The following is a 14,997-nucleotide window of genomic DNA, read 5'->3' on the forward strand; positions in this document are numbered from 1 at the left end:
GGTGATGATGGCACCCTTTTAGACCCCCCTTGTGGTGGTGAGGTGCCATGTGTTCTTATGGATGCGGTGATGATGGTACCAGTAGTGAAGGTTGAATCGTTTGTTGCCGTCCAATCCCAGAAGGCCACGTCGCCTTAATTGCCACGCCTACATTGTCACATCATCCGCCCATTGCCGCACCTATAGCACACCCATTGCCACGTCTATAGTGCCACATCATCCATTGCCACATCATCATCGCATTGATTGCCGCATCTATACGCTGCACAGCATCAACCCGCGCGATTGCTGCACCTATGTCACTCATTGCCACGTCAAAACTTACCTTAGCTAGAATCGAACCTGGTTTGGTTGGGTATAATTTCACATCGCTCACCACCAGGCTATTGAGCAAACTAGCCGTATTGAGCTGTTTTGAGAATATAACCGCCGATTCTCTCTTAAATTCCGAGACAACACCTTTTTCGAGTAATAACACATAAATGTAAGACTATGTTCGTGTGTACTTATAACATCTGTGTCATCATTAATTAGTCAATGATTTTGAGGAATTCTGCGAATGCAACTTGATAATGCAGATATCGCCACCATAAATGTCTACAATGACGCGAAAGCTCACGCGCATATTGCTGAATACTATTCCAAGAAATTGACGCGTGTAAATGTGCCACGAATACAGTTGCTTACGATTCCAAAAAAAGTTGCGCCACATCGACAAAGTGAATTAGAACATTCTAAATAAAGTTGCGTTTCCAAGAAAACGCCGCGCTGGCGTTACGAATTAGAATGTTTAGTTCCGACGTAAAGCAATTCGCATTCTGAAAACTTCACATTTCTATTACAAGTATTGCCATGTGCGCAGGGATGCAGGCATCGCAGGCATAAGGTAAGATCAATGTATTTTCGTGCCAATTTAAACTAAATGTAGCTATAATTTCTCGATGCAGCATTAGCTTACGCGAATTGTGAACGCAGATTGATTTACGTTGAGATTTCTCCAATAGCTAACGTAATAATGAGTTCTGTGCGTGGCTATAATGTTAACCGACAATATAGCCGAAGTCGCACAAATTCGAATGTATATGCAAGTTTTCTGTTAAAGGTAGACTATCTAGGCTCGGTTATTACTCGAATCTCGCTGTGGTTATAAATTAGGCATGCTAATGCGTTGAGTTTTAAGCTGAAACATCCTATTTCGCGCAGCCAAGAAGACTAGTACCGCAAGCAAGCCCGGAACAAGCATATAGTGACAAAGCAGATTACGCAACACTGAAGGTGGGCTATTTCATTTCTTGACTATACTGAAAAATCGACAGCGTACCGCATATAGCTATAATTTTTCAATGCAGCAATGCACTTCGGATTAAGATATATAATATATAGCAACGTAGATGTTTTATAGAATATATTAGATCCAATACCTATACTAAAGCCGCAAAACGCATTGGAGCATACATGGATAATGTGCGCAGATTGAATTACACCGAGATTTCCCCTATATCGCATCATTTAAATACCTAATAACGTAATAATGAGTTCTGTGCACGGCTATAATGTTAACCGACAATATAGCCGAAGTCGCACAAATTCGAATTTATATGCAAGTTTTCTGTTAAAGGTAGACTATCTAGGCTCGGTTATTACTCGAATCTCGCTGTGGTTATAAATTAGGCATGCTAATGCGTTGAGTTTTAAGCTGAAACATCCTATTTCACGCAGCCAAGAAGACTAGTACCGCAAGCAAGCCCGGAACAAGCATATAGTGACAAGGCAGATTACGCAACACTGAAGGTGGGCTATTTCATTTCTTGACTAATATTGAAAAATCGACAGCGTACCGCATATAGCTATAATTTTTCGATGCAGCAATGCACTTCGGATTAAGATAAATATATAGCAACGTACATGTTTTATAGAATATATTAGATCCAATACCTATACTAAAGCCGCAAAACGCATTGGAGCATACATGGATAATGTGCGCAGATTGAATTACACCGAGATTTCCCCTATATCGCATCATTTAAATACCTAATAACGTAATAATGAGTTCTGTGCACGGCTATAATGTTAACCGACAATATAGCCGAAGTCGCACAAATTCGAATTTATATGCAAGTTTTCTGTTAAAGGTAGACTATCTAGGCTCGGTTATTACTCGAATCTCGCTGTGGTTATAAATTAGGCATGCTAATGCGTTGAGTTTTAAGCTGAAACATCCTATTTCACGCAGCCAAGAAGACTAGTACCGCAAGCAAGCCCGGAACAAGCATATAGTGACAAGGCAGATTACGCAACACTGAAGGTGGGCTATTTCATTTCTTGAGTATACTGAAAAATCGACAGCGTACCGCATATAGCTATAATTTTTCAATGCAGCAATGCACTTAGGATTAAGATATATAATATATAGCAACGTAGATGTTTTATAGAATATATTAGATCCAATACCTATACTAAAGCCGCAAAACGCATTGGAGCATACATGGATAATGGGCACAGATTGAATTACACCGAGATTTTCCCTATATCGCATCATTTAAATACCTAATAACGTAATAATGAGTTCTGTGCACGGCTATAATGTTAACCGACAATATAGCCGAAGTCGCACAAATTCGAATGTATATGCAAGTTTTCTGTTAAAGGTAGACTATCTAGGCTCGGTTATTACTCGAATCTCGCTGTGGTTATAAATTAGGCATGCTAATGCGTTGAGTTTTAAGCTGAAACATCCTATTTCACGCAGCCAAGAAGACTAGTACCGCAAGCAAGCCCGGAACAAGCATATAGTGACAAGGCAGATTACGCAACACTGAAGGTGGGCTATTTCATTTCTTGACTGATATTGAAAAATCGACAGCGTACCGCATATAGCTATAATTTTTCGATGCAGCAATGCACTTCGGATTAAGATAAATATATAGCAACGTAGATGTTTTATAGAATATATTAGATCCAATACCTATACTAAAGCCGCAAAACGCATTGGAGCATACATGGATAATGGGCACAGATTGAATTACACCGAGATTTCCCCTATATCGCATCATTTAAATACCTAAAACGTAATAATGAGTTCTGTGCACGGCTATAATGTTAACCGACAATATAGCCGAAGTCGCACAAATTCGAATGTATATGCAAGTTTTCTGTTAAAGGTAGACTATCTAGGCTCGGTTATTACTCGAATCTCGCTGTGGTTATAAATTAGGCATGCTAATGCGTTGAGTTTTAAGCTGAAACATCCTATTTCGCGCAGCCAAGAAGACTAGTACCGCAAGCAAGCCCGGAACAAGCATATAGTGACAAGGCAGATTACGCAACACTGAAGGTGGGCTATTTAATTTCTTGACTAATATTGAAAAATCGACAGCGTACCGCATATAGCTATAATTTTTCGATGCAGCAATGCACTCCGGATTAAGATAAATATATAGCAACGTACATGTTTTATAGAATATATTAGATCCAATACCTATACTAAAGCCGCAAAACGCATTGGAGCATACATGGATAATGGGGGCAGATTGAATTACACCGAGATTTCCCCTATATCGCATCATTTAAATACCTAATAACGTAATAATGAGTTCTGTGCACGGCTATAATGTTAACCGACAATATAGCCGAAGTCGCACAAATTCGAATGTATATGCAAGTTTTCTGTTAAAGGTAGACTATCTAGGCTCGGTTATTACTCGAATCTCGCTGTGGTTATAAATTAGGCATGCTAATGCGTTGAGTTTTAAGCTGAAACATCCTATTTCGCGCAGCCAAGAAGACTAGTACCGCAAGCAAGCCCGGAACAAGCATATAGTGACAAAGCAGATTACGCAACACTGAAGGTGGGCTATTTCATTTCTTGACTATACTGAAAAATCGACAGCGTACCGCATATAGCTATAATTTTTCAATGCAGCAATGCACTTCGGATTAAGATATATAATATATAGCAACGTAGATGTTTTATAGAATATATTAGATCCAATACCTATACTAAAGCCGCAAAACGCATTGGAGCATGCATGGATAATGTGCGCAGATTGAATTACACCGAGATTTCCCCTATATCGCATCATTTAAATACCTAATAACGTAATAATGAGTTCTGTGCACGGCTATAATGTTAACCGACAATATAGCCGAAGTCGCACAAATTCGAATGTATATGCAAGTTTTCTGTTAAAGGTAGACTATCTAGGCTCGGTTATTACTCGAATCTCGCTGTGGGTATAAATTAGGCATGCTAATGCGTTGAGTTTTAAGCTGAAACATCCTATTTCACGCAGCCAAGAAGACTAGTACCGCAAGCAAGCCCGGAACAAGCATATAGTGACAAGGCAGATTACGCAACACTGAAGGTGGGCTATTTCATTTCTTGACTAATATTGAAAAATCGACAGCGTACCGCATATAGCTATAATTTTTCGATGCAGCAATGCACTTCGGATTAAGATAAATATATAGCAACGTACATGTTTTATAGAATATATTAGATCCAATACCTATACTAAAGCCGCAAAACGCATTGGAGCATACATGGATAATGGGGGCAGATTGAATTACACCGAGATTTCCCCTATATCGCATCATTTAAATACCTAATAACGTAATAATGAGTTCTGTGCACGGCTATAATGTTAACCGACAATATAGCCGAAGTCGCACAAATTCGAATGTATATGCAAGTTTTCTGTTAAAGGTAGACTATCTAGGCTCGGTTATTACTCGAATCTCGCTGTGGTTATAAATTAGGCATGCTAATGCGTTGAGTTTTAAGCTGAAACATCCTATTTCGCGCAGCCAAGAAGACTAGTACCGCAAGCAAGCCCGGAACAAGCATATAGTGACAAGGCAGATTACGCAACACTGAAGGTGGGCTATTTCATTTCTTGAGTATACTGAAAAATCGACAGCGTACCGCATATAGCTATAATTTTTCAATGCAGCAATGCACTTAGGATTAAGATATATAATATATAGCAACGTAGATGTTTTATAGAATATATTAGATCCAATACCTATACTAAAGCCGCAAAACGCATTGGAGCATACATGGATAATGGGCACAGATTGAATTACACCGAGATTTTCCCTATATCGCATCATTTAAATACCTAATAACGTAATAATGAGTTCTGTGCACGGCTATAATGTTAACCGACAATATAGCCGAAGTCGCACAAATTCGAATGTATATGCAAGTTTTCTGTTAAAGGTAGACTATCTAGGCTCGGTTATTACTCGAATCTCGCTGTGGTTATAAATTAGGCATGCTAATGCGTTGAGTTTTGAGCTGAAACATCCTATTTCACGCAGCCAAGAAGACTAGTACCGCAAGCAAGCCCGGAACAAGCATATAGTGACAAGGCAGATTACGCAACACTGAAGGTGGGCTATTTCATTTCTTGACTAATATTGAAAAATCGACAGCGTACCGCATATAGCTATAATTTTTCGATGCAGCAATGCACTTCGGATTAAGATAAATATATAGCAACGTACATGTTTTATAGAATATATTAGATCCAATACCTATACTAAAGCCGCAAAACGCATTGGAGCATACATGGATAATGGGCGCAGATTGAATTACACCGAGATTTCCCCTATATCGCATCATTTAAATACCTAATAACGTAATAATGAGTTCTGTGCACGGCTATAATGTTAACCGGCAATATAGCCGAAGTCGCATAAATTCGAATGTATATGCAAGTTCTCTGTCAAGTGTAGACTATCTAGCCTCGCTTAATACTCGAATCTCGCCGTGGTTACAAATTCGGCATGCTAATGCGTTGAGTTTTAAGCTGAAACATCCTATTTCATGCAGCCAAGAAGACTAGCACCGCAAGCCTGGAACTAGTTACAAGCATATAATGACAAGGCAAGCCAGCGTTCAAGCCTACATCGGTGCGCAGCTATATCAAAGAAGTGTGCCGAGGTCGTATCAAAGTCGCTCAACTATAGCATAGATTGTACCAGCAAAATGCAAATTCGTATTAAGGGTAGCCTGCCTACTCCCGCTTATTACTCGATGTTCAGTACCGCCGTAATGTAAGCTGCGTTTACTGTAGGAGCGAAGTCACTCAATACAAATTCCTGGTTCTTGCTAGATAATGGTAATATGTAGCCACTATCACCTAACCGAAAGCAAGTCGCTACTGCTGATTGAGATGATTGCTATAATGAACGTAGCGAATATCGCCCTTAAACGTACTAAGCAAACTTTGAAACTATTGATTTTATTCGCATATACATTTACACAATTTCATATTCTTGCTTCAGCTCCTTGACGAAGCGTCGCACGATCGAATCATTCTTGCGGTGATCTTCGCCAAAGGAATTTAAATAACGTTCCGTACTCCATCCGCGCGCCTTATGGACGATAAAGCTTAGACAATGATGACCGCACGCTCTGGAACGTTTGTGATGCGGACGCTTTATAGAGCAGGTATAATTTTCTGGTTCTATAAAGCAGGCAATCTCGTATTTCAGTGGCATTAAGCCAAAACTATCGTGAAAATGTGTCTCATCCTCATCCGCGTAAATGCATATCCAGTGACTTCCGATTTTTCGAGCTTCGTCATAATTGATCACGATAGCATAAGGAGGAGGGGGTCGCCTCGGCAGTCGATCGATAGGAAATGTACCAAGGAAAATATGTTTTGTTGACTCGCAGCACCACAATATTTGGTCTATTTCATCCCCGTTCATAGCACGGTCACTTTACGACTGCTACTGATTTGCAATAGCTTCTGGAATTCCATGAAACAGAGCAAAGTAGTTTCCGCTGTTAGCCCGCCAGCAGGAAATGTGATCCGTAAACTTAAGGTACCACTCTTTTGTAAGTCAAAGCAATCATCCAAATCATCAGGGCGCAAATTATAAACCAGTAGACAGAAACCACTAGCGAACTCTTCAGGTGTTAGGAGTCCTGTGTTTCTCTCCATTGCACCCGTACCCTCAATCAGGTTATGGTAAAGCTCCGTGTAATGACCCTTATCGAAATCTAGCTCATAACCTCCCTCCGGAATCAGAAATCCGTTCAGTTTCAGTTCGAGTCGTTGCATATTATTGTGTATGAAATTATAAGGATTTTTCGTAACATCTCCTTGAAAGGCTTTCGTAGCTACCATTCCGATGATTAGGCGAGAAGGTAGAGTCCCGCTATATAGATTCCCGATATCTATCTGCGTCGTAGCAGCCGCAAATGTTCGGGTGATCAATTTCATGTCGATATACGGATATTTCGCCTGGGCATTCACCATCATCGCTGTCTTCACATCGTCGCTGACTCGTACGCTACATAACTGTAATTCCTTTTTCGTTAAGGTGAATTGACCGGTAGCATCTCCCATCATGAAAAAGCTTTTCGGATTCAAGGTAAGCTCAAACTCGAGAGGCACGTCATGTAGGATGTAGCGGTCTTGCAGACATAGTCCGTGATGGATTTTTGCACGTATTTCCACCACGTTATCATCCTTATAGGCTTTACTCCTGTTGTAATATCCTTTGTTAGCCGAGGCGTTAGTTCCACCGATCGTATCCATTTCTCCTAAAGTATCTTTTCTCCATCCTGAGGCCCTCAGTGTGGTACTTTGCACGTCAAGCGGAGCGAATAAATTGTGCAGATAGGACGAATAACACTGTACTTTTATATCTTGTTTCAAAGTTTCGTTAGCGACTTTAATTTGTAGTTGAGAAATCAAGGAATCCAAGATATTATTTACAACTCCAACATCATCGTCGGCGCCAATTGCTTCGCCACCTTTCTTTAATTGTAAATGAAATAAGAAATAGCTCTCGCTCAAATCGATAAAGTCTTCTGAGCCCTCAAAGCGGAATGTTATCACACTAGAGTTGTTCGAAATCGGCGCTATCTTGATGATTCTTTTCTTTTCAACGCTAGTCTGTGTCGCGGGAATGTGAAATAAATCCAATGAGGGATGTACCCCCTCTGGGGACTGTACATGAATTAACTCCGCCATCTATCAAGTCTCAAGTAACAAATGATGCTTATCGTCGTGTAATATATATTTAATCGAAAATATCTTTGCGACGTCTCTTTTTCGTGATCTTACGGCCCCGTCTTGGTATTTTTCTTTTTCTCAGTAAAGAATCGAGAGCGTTCCCAGCGGCTTCTTTGCCGCGTATTTTAAGACTATCACCGACATTCTCTCCATTAAGAACATCAGAGGCTACTTGCGCACCGGTATGTAGTAGACGCTTCCCGAGTGATTTTGCACCTTTCGAAATTAAGGGCATAACGCTTCTTCCGAACGAACGAAATAAGTTTCCAAGTCCATGACCTCTCTGCACTTTACCCCGAAAAAAATTGATATCACCACCGCTCTGTTGGTGATAATAGTTTCTGAACGCCTCCCGATCACAGCAATAATGACTCCTCATGATGTCTCAAAGCAAGTGTGAGATGAAGAGGCGCGTTCCCAAACTTTATAGCTTCGCCTTTATCATCACGAAGCATAACGCGAATCTGGCTTACTCGCTCCGTATTCAGAGGAAAGAAATATATTTTTTTGAATAGCATATGCTGATATTCATCTATTCCTGTCGTAACGCGGATATTGCGTAGTAGAGGCGCACTCGTATCACCTACAATTTGAGGTGTGATGACATCCGTATAAACTAAAACGTTGGTCACGGACACAGGTTCCCCTTGAAAGTGAATCGTTCTTCGTCTATGTAATCCGCCATCTAGCTCTACCTCCGAACGAGCGCCTCCTCTGAGAACGGGGTTTCTATTATCCATGAAAAGTGTTGGACCGCTGGAACTCTTGTAGGGTCCCGCTATCAAGACCGGACCAGAACCATCTACCCAAATAAATCGTGCTTTTTTCTGATCGTGATTGATACGCTTCATCAAACTAATTTTATCATGATAATCACCAGTCGGGAAATAATAAAAATTATTATCACCTTCCGCATCATTCACGTACCATAATAAGCCGTCGTAAGGCTCGAACGTGGGCTGAAAATTATTTTTAAAAGACAACTCGGCAAGCCCTATCTCCCATTCACCAGAATCTATCGGTTTCGCGAGATCGATAGTAAAATCAGACTCGTGTGACGTAATATGAATATATTTCATAATGCAACTCCCCGTCTACGAAAATGCAATACAACACTCGAAGGAGAACTTCGAAAGGGTATTTTCTGTCCCTTCTCATCAAGTAGCGATATTTCGACGCGTTCTAGCCTATTTATATTAACAGGGAAATAAAAAGGCTTCGTGTAATATTTCGAAAATGATTTACGATCGTTTACCTGTACGACGCGTAACAACGGTAAGAGCCTACCGCTATCTTCTTGTGGCTCAATGATATTACAATGAACATAAACGAAATCGATAGTCGGATCATGTCGCATGCGAAAGTTCAAATGAATGATACCCTCGGTGAAAAAATAATTCCACAATGTACAATTAGTATTCGGGAAATGAAACACCAATAACTCCTCCTTCGTTTCCTTATACATAAGAGCACCGTACAATTCTCCGAGGCGTAGCAAGCTACTATGCCCTATGTCCGTCTCTGGTCGCAATTTGTCGGTTACCTCGTTATGAGGTATAGAGATAGACATACTATGATTTTCAGGGAAACATGTTACTTTTGCATCAGGATTGTCTCTTTCCAACGATCTATACATGTCATATAACGAGTCGTATTCTCCCAATTTAAAATGAGATTTTCTTGTTCTCTTTTGCGATCTGATCCCATACCTATTCTTCGTGATCCTATACTGTTTTTGATAATCCGTAGGGAAGGAGATCTCAGCCAGAGAAACTTCTGTATCTTCCACGTTTTTCGGGACGTACAATTCAACGCAATAACTCGCTGTTGTATTATCAGGAAATTTATCCATGGAAGCGTTCGAAAATAGCGTGACGTAGCTCATATTTTGAGCTTGGGATTCGGAAGCATATAACCAACGCAAGAGGAGAGCAGTGATATCCAAAGCTCTTTGTTCCCATTCGAAATGGTAAGATTATAGAGAGAGAACGATACGATGACCAGTATGATTACTAGTTGCGCCAAAAACTGATAAAGGTTCCGACTAGACGATATCCTTCTTATCGACCCAGCTGTCGAATCCACTTCCATATCCCAACCAGCGCACTAAATACTGTTCTCGTCCCGCGCGTTTACGCCTTCTTATAATCTTCTCGACACGCCAAGTTTGCGGTTCTTTTACGCGTTGGAGCTCCTCTCTATAAAATCTACCCTGTATGACTTCACCACCGTAATCACGTAAGCGATACATTGGGGGATCTCCCTTTTGGGCGTCTGCGATATAGAAAATTTCCCGTTGCCAGTTGGGTAGGCTGCTTTTCTCAAAAAGATTTCGAATTTTCGATATACGGACGGGTACTCCTACAGCGAGGTCGGGTTGTTTAGCTTCTTGAAACCCGTAAAGTCTTCTCCAAACCGATTCCTGATTAGACGAATTCACCTGGTTTGGGGCCATGGCAATGCTACGATGGTACGTCCTGTTGTAGGAGTAAGTAAAGTCATCGAGAGCGCTCACGTAATTCCTCGTGTTATTTTTTGTGAAAAATCGATACATAATCGCCTTCATAGTACGAATCACTCTTTCGACGACAGAGGATTTTAATTCGCTCCTCGTATAGAAATATCTAACTTTGTTCTCCTTTAGATAGTTCTGGAAAGCGCGATTGGTATATTCGCTACCTTGATCGGTTTGTAACACTAACGGTACGCGTTCACGAAACACACGTTTGAAAGCAGAAATCATACTTGAAGCAGTTTTATTTTTAATCGCTATCATCCAAAGGTATTTGCTAAAAATATCAATCACGACCACCACATAACGAAAACCGCTATTGTACTTTGAAATAGATTGCAGATCCATCAAATCGCTCTGAAACTGAGCATTGATACCAGAGACCACTACACGTTCGCGCCTAAATTTCTTACGTAACGGAAAATGAAAAGTATAAGTATCTTGTCCTTTAAGCCATTCTTTTTCCTTTTGCAAATAGGCGCCCCTATACGATTTGGGCTGTTTCGGATCAAAATAGTCTACGTCTCCCATTCTTTCCCGTATATACGGGGATTAGGCTTACGCTGTCTCTTATAAAGCCAGGGAAACGAAGGTTGTGGAATCCGGCGCGGGCGTTTCTTTTGCGGGCGCTTTTCTTTCGCTACGGGGCTCGCGAGCCCCGTGTGTGCGGAGGGAGGGCGGGCGGTCGCTGCGTCTACGTCTTTTCTCAAGTTTCTCAGTTGAGCAATACCATGCCTATACAGAGCAAGTTTCTCGGAAGCATTCAATGGAGAGCTTTTAATTTTCGATATATGTTTATCAAATTTCTTTTCCCATTCGTCCTTGCTTCGAAATGCGGGGAATTGTAGTTCACGCATTCTTTCCGAAAAGTTTACCCAACAGACTCCCGATGACGGGGATTGCAGCGCCTAATATAGCTAAAACAGACTAGTTAGAAAAAAGTTGCTATTTTATCATAATCTTTATACCTGAGAGGAATCCACCCTTTTGTAGCACCCTTCGTTGACCTCTGCGAGTTTTTTGCGCCAGCAATTGTCTGATATCGGATTTGTGTTTTCCAAGCCTCAACTTTCTAGACGGGGAGATACGTACTGTTCCCGAAGCCAAGTTATGAACGCACTGGCAAACGCAACTTAAAAATTGATTGTTCGATAAAAGTTCTTTTCGCTGTTTCCCTTTAGCGTTTTTCAAAAGTTTTAATTTAACGTGATAGTCGCTCAATCGTTTTCGAGATATGTTACTTCCCCTCTTCGACATGTTGAATGCCCTAAAATCTACAGAGCGAGCTGTATTTATTCTTGATATACCGTCAACTTTTGATGTGGGAATATTTTGCTGCGAAGACGATAATTTTCGTCTGTCTCTTGCGTCAAGTCGACTAGTATGTACGAGAACGGTTTTCGAGTTGCCTTTTTATAAGCCTCCGTAAGGAATCCGGCTTTATCCGGGAACATTTGACGTGAAAGAAAACTGATTTGACTTGCATCGCGGGGATTTTTAAATATCACGATATAGCTCGCGCTCAAGGTCATATTCCGAAAGCCTTGACCCCTATAGAACAAATTTTGACATATGAACACGACACTAATCTTTGCGTGGTGGCTGTATCGGGTGAATAGATCTCTGGCCTCTTTCGCTTCCGTCATCATGTCGTCGATCACCAAGAGAACGTGCCTATTTCCTTTCTGTAACTTTTTGAGCTCGGAGAGCCCTTGCGAAAATTCTACCCCTTTCATTTTATCGTACAACGCCTGATAATTATTATACAGCCATACAATTTTTTCAGGAGCCGGTCTAATCATCTTCTCTGCGTTCTTCACCAACTCGTAAGTAAAATAACTCTTCCCGCTACTGCTCGGACCTGCTACGATCATCCGAAACGGAGCATGCAATGTACGTATTCGATCCATTTATTACAGAGATAAAGGCAATGTATGAATTCCATCATCAAGCACAATCCTTTTATAATAACCATAACTCAAAGCACTTCGATATTGCTTATACGTAAACATATAGCAACGAAAGGCGCTATGACGCCATCAGTGATCGAACTATTTTTGAAGAATGCCATTGAAATCTTTGAAAGTTTTGTTGACCGTTTTTTGAAGCCCTTTCGAGCTGTACTTATCGCTGTCGTGTTAATGCCATTGCAATAGACGTCAGTCCAATTCCAACAAACATGAGGCTCTTCCAAACTTTATTGTTACCGAATGCTGTGTTATCGAAATATCCTACAAAACTGTCCTGAAACAAAAATAAAATGTTAGCCTTCCGAATCTTACAGAAAGTTAGCGTAGCCTACTTGTTAGGTAATTCGAAGTTCGCTGCGCTTGGAAAGTGAATTACAGTGCTTCACGGGAAAAGTTGAGAACAAAATTATAAGGCGGAATCTAAGGTTCCTTATCGAGGGATGATAAGGGTTCTGGGGATCGTAGTACCTCGAGCTAGATAATAATTCTTAAATCCTTAGTAAGGCTTGTAAAATCGCTTACCCATCCTCCGTTTTGCGCTATCCACTTTCGTCTTCTACTACCAATGTAATTCCCAACTGTCTGTATGATACCTTCTATATGATCACCGTGATGTTCATCCTCGTTCTTGCGAACAAGAATGCTACCGAGCACAAGAAGGGAGACAATCCTGCCCCAATTTTCTTGGGTATCTTTGAAAATTCCATCAGCTATCATCAGGAACATTCGCTCGTCGGGTGAATATTCTTCATATTTTTCATTGACTTCTACATCACTATAGCGAAGACGTTTGGAGAGCGCGTTTACGATAGTTCGGTGTCGCTCAAACATTTCATCCCCAACTCGCCGTAAGGTTCTCTCTGCTTTCGTATTTGCCTTAAAGCATGAGCCGTCGAGTTCGTACATGATATAATTCCTAGCCAAGGAATATGCTCCGGATGTAATTTCATCCTTTTCTTCAGTGAGCGAAGGTGATGCTCGTGATAATTCCATGGTTTGAGGATGATAGCGAGTCAGAGTTCATTTCAATAGCGTCTTAGGGACTTTCAAAATCAGTTGCTTGCCACAACTTACAATTTATCGATCATACGACGTGAGTAAAGCGAGAATTCGTAGGCGAACATCGATCTTTATAGGGTCTAAGTTCTATCCCAGGGGTATATGTACTATCCGAAAGTGACGAAGTTCTATATGATACATTGTATATGCACTATCCAATAGCTCATAAATACTATGATCATCGAGGCATAAGCAGCTCCGCAGAGCCTACCCTTAACAGCAAATTTGTGTATACATTTTATATGCAAAATCTATGCTATACTTCAGCGTATTCGGCTTTAATAGCTCCTAACATTATAGTAGCACCGCCGCAGCTTACATTATAACGTTATTAGTCGCCACTGGCGTTTTACTATCGATTTAATTAGCCTTATTCTAGACATGCAAAAAATTATGCAGGTATTAGTATTAAGCTCTACTCAGTAAACTGCGATCTGAAATAAGTCGTAGGGATGGTACTACAAAAAATAACTATACATCGTTTTGTATGGCCACATATTGTAGTGTTGCGACATAGAGCGAACGCGTCAGTGCAAGTTTTGAAAGCTGGAAAAGATACGCTCGTATTATTTGATTCGGATATTAATCCTGCGGAATCTCAAGTTATTCGTAGTCATTGGAAGGATAATTGCATCATAGATGTGCAGGAAAAAGAGATCTTTCGATTTGTGGGTGTCGTCAATATTCAACGAAAATCCAGCCATATAATTGTGCGCGGGTCCCATTGTTGAAATTGAATTGATCAGCGTGACGTTATACATACTGCGCTGTATCGAAAGCATCAATGCCAGTTGGATATCGTCGAATGACTGTCTATAATGTTAATGACATACAAGAGTCCTAGTTATCTAAGCTGTGGATTTGCATAGCTGCTTGTGGATGCAAGAATGGAACTCGTGAAGCGACATCGAAACATCAATCTGGAGGATTTCAGCAAGTGAATCGATGCAATGACGCACAATGATATCATTGATATATTATACTCTTTTTCGAAATAAATGAACTCGTACACTATACAATGCTATTTCAATGAGACTGAGTAAGTGTCAGCTAAAGTATAAGACATAAGGTTCGCACTGAATCGTTATATTACGGGAATCGATCCGACTTCTCGGAATCGTAATTAAATGAATGTATCGACAGATAAGTTAGTTGAAAAGTAAAACTAATCTCAGTAAAGTAAAACTAATTTCAGATACACTATAGTTTAATTTTTTAAAATTAATAATCCGCATCAAGATGTCGTTAAGTAAATCATTTTTAGGTATTAATCATCACCTCGTGATTGTACTCGTGGCATTCTTACTAACATTCTAATTATTGATAACACGTACCAGGAACGAATATGAGCTACGTGCCTTTTTCTGTGAGCAGTCGACGTTCTAATTTTCCGTGATACGACCTAGGGGACCTATCATTC

The 14,997-nt window shown here is 40.5% G+C and overlaps 2 long non-coding RNA genes across 2 annotated transcripts; both read left to right on the forward strand.

Moving 5' to 3' along the window:
• Nucleotides 1-81: 81 nt before the first annotated feature.
• LOC145444686 (uncharacterized) lies at nt 82-5,898 on the forward strand. Its single transcript, XR_013916752.1, has 3 exons — nt 82-886; nt 1,204-1,275; nt 5,323-5,898. It is a non-coding gene; the product is annotated as an uncharacterized LOC145444686 (long non-coding RNA).
• A 3,029-nt stretch (nt 5,899-8,927) lies between these two features.
• Nucleotides 8,928-14,791, forward strand: LOC145444684 (uncharacterized). The gene is made up of 3 exons (XR_013916750.1): nt 8,928-9,311; nt 9,876-10,005; nt 12,335-14,791. It is a non-coding gene; the product is annotated as an uncharacterized LOC145444684 (long non-coding RNA).
• The last annotated feature ends 206 nt before the right edge of the window (nt 14,792-14,997 follow it).

This window comes from Botryllus schlosseri, chromosome 8 (assembly GCF_051294905.1).
Source record: "Botryllus schlosseri isolate E-star chromosome 8, Bs_hap1, whole genome shotgun sequence".
NCBI classification, from domain to species: domain Eukaryota; kingdom Metazoa; phylum Chordata; class Ascidiacea; order Stolidobranchia; family Styelidae; genus Botryllus; species Botryllus schlosseri.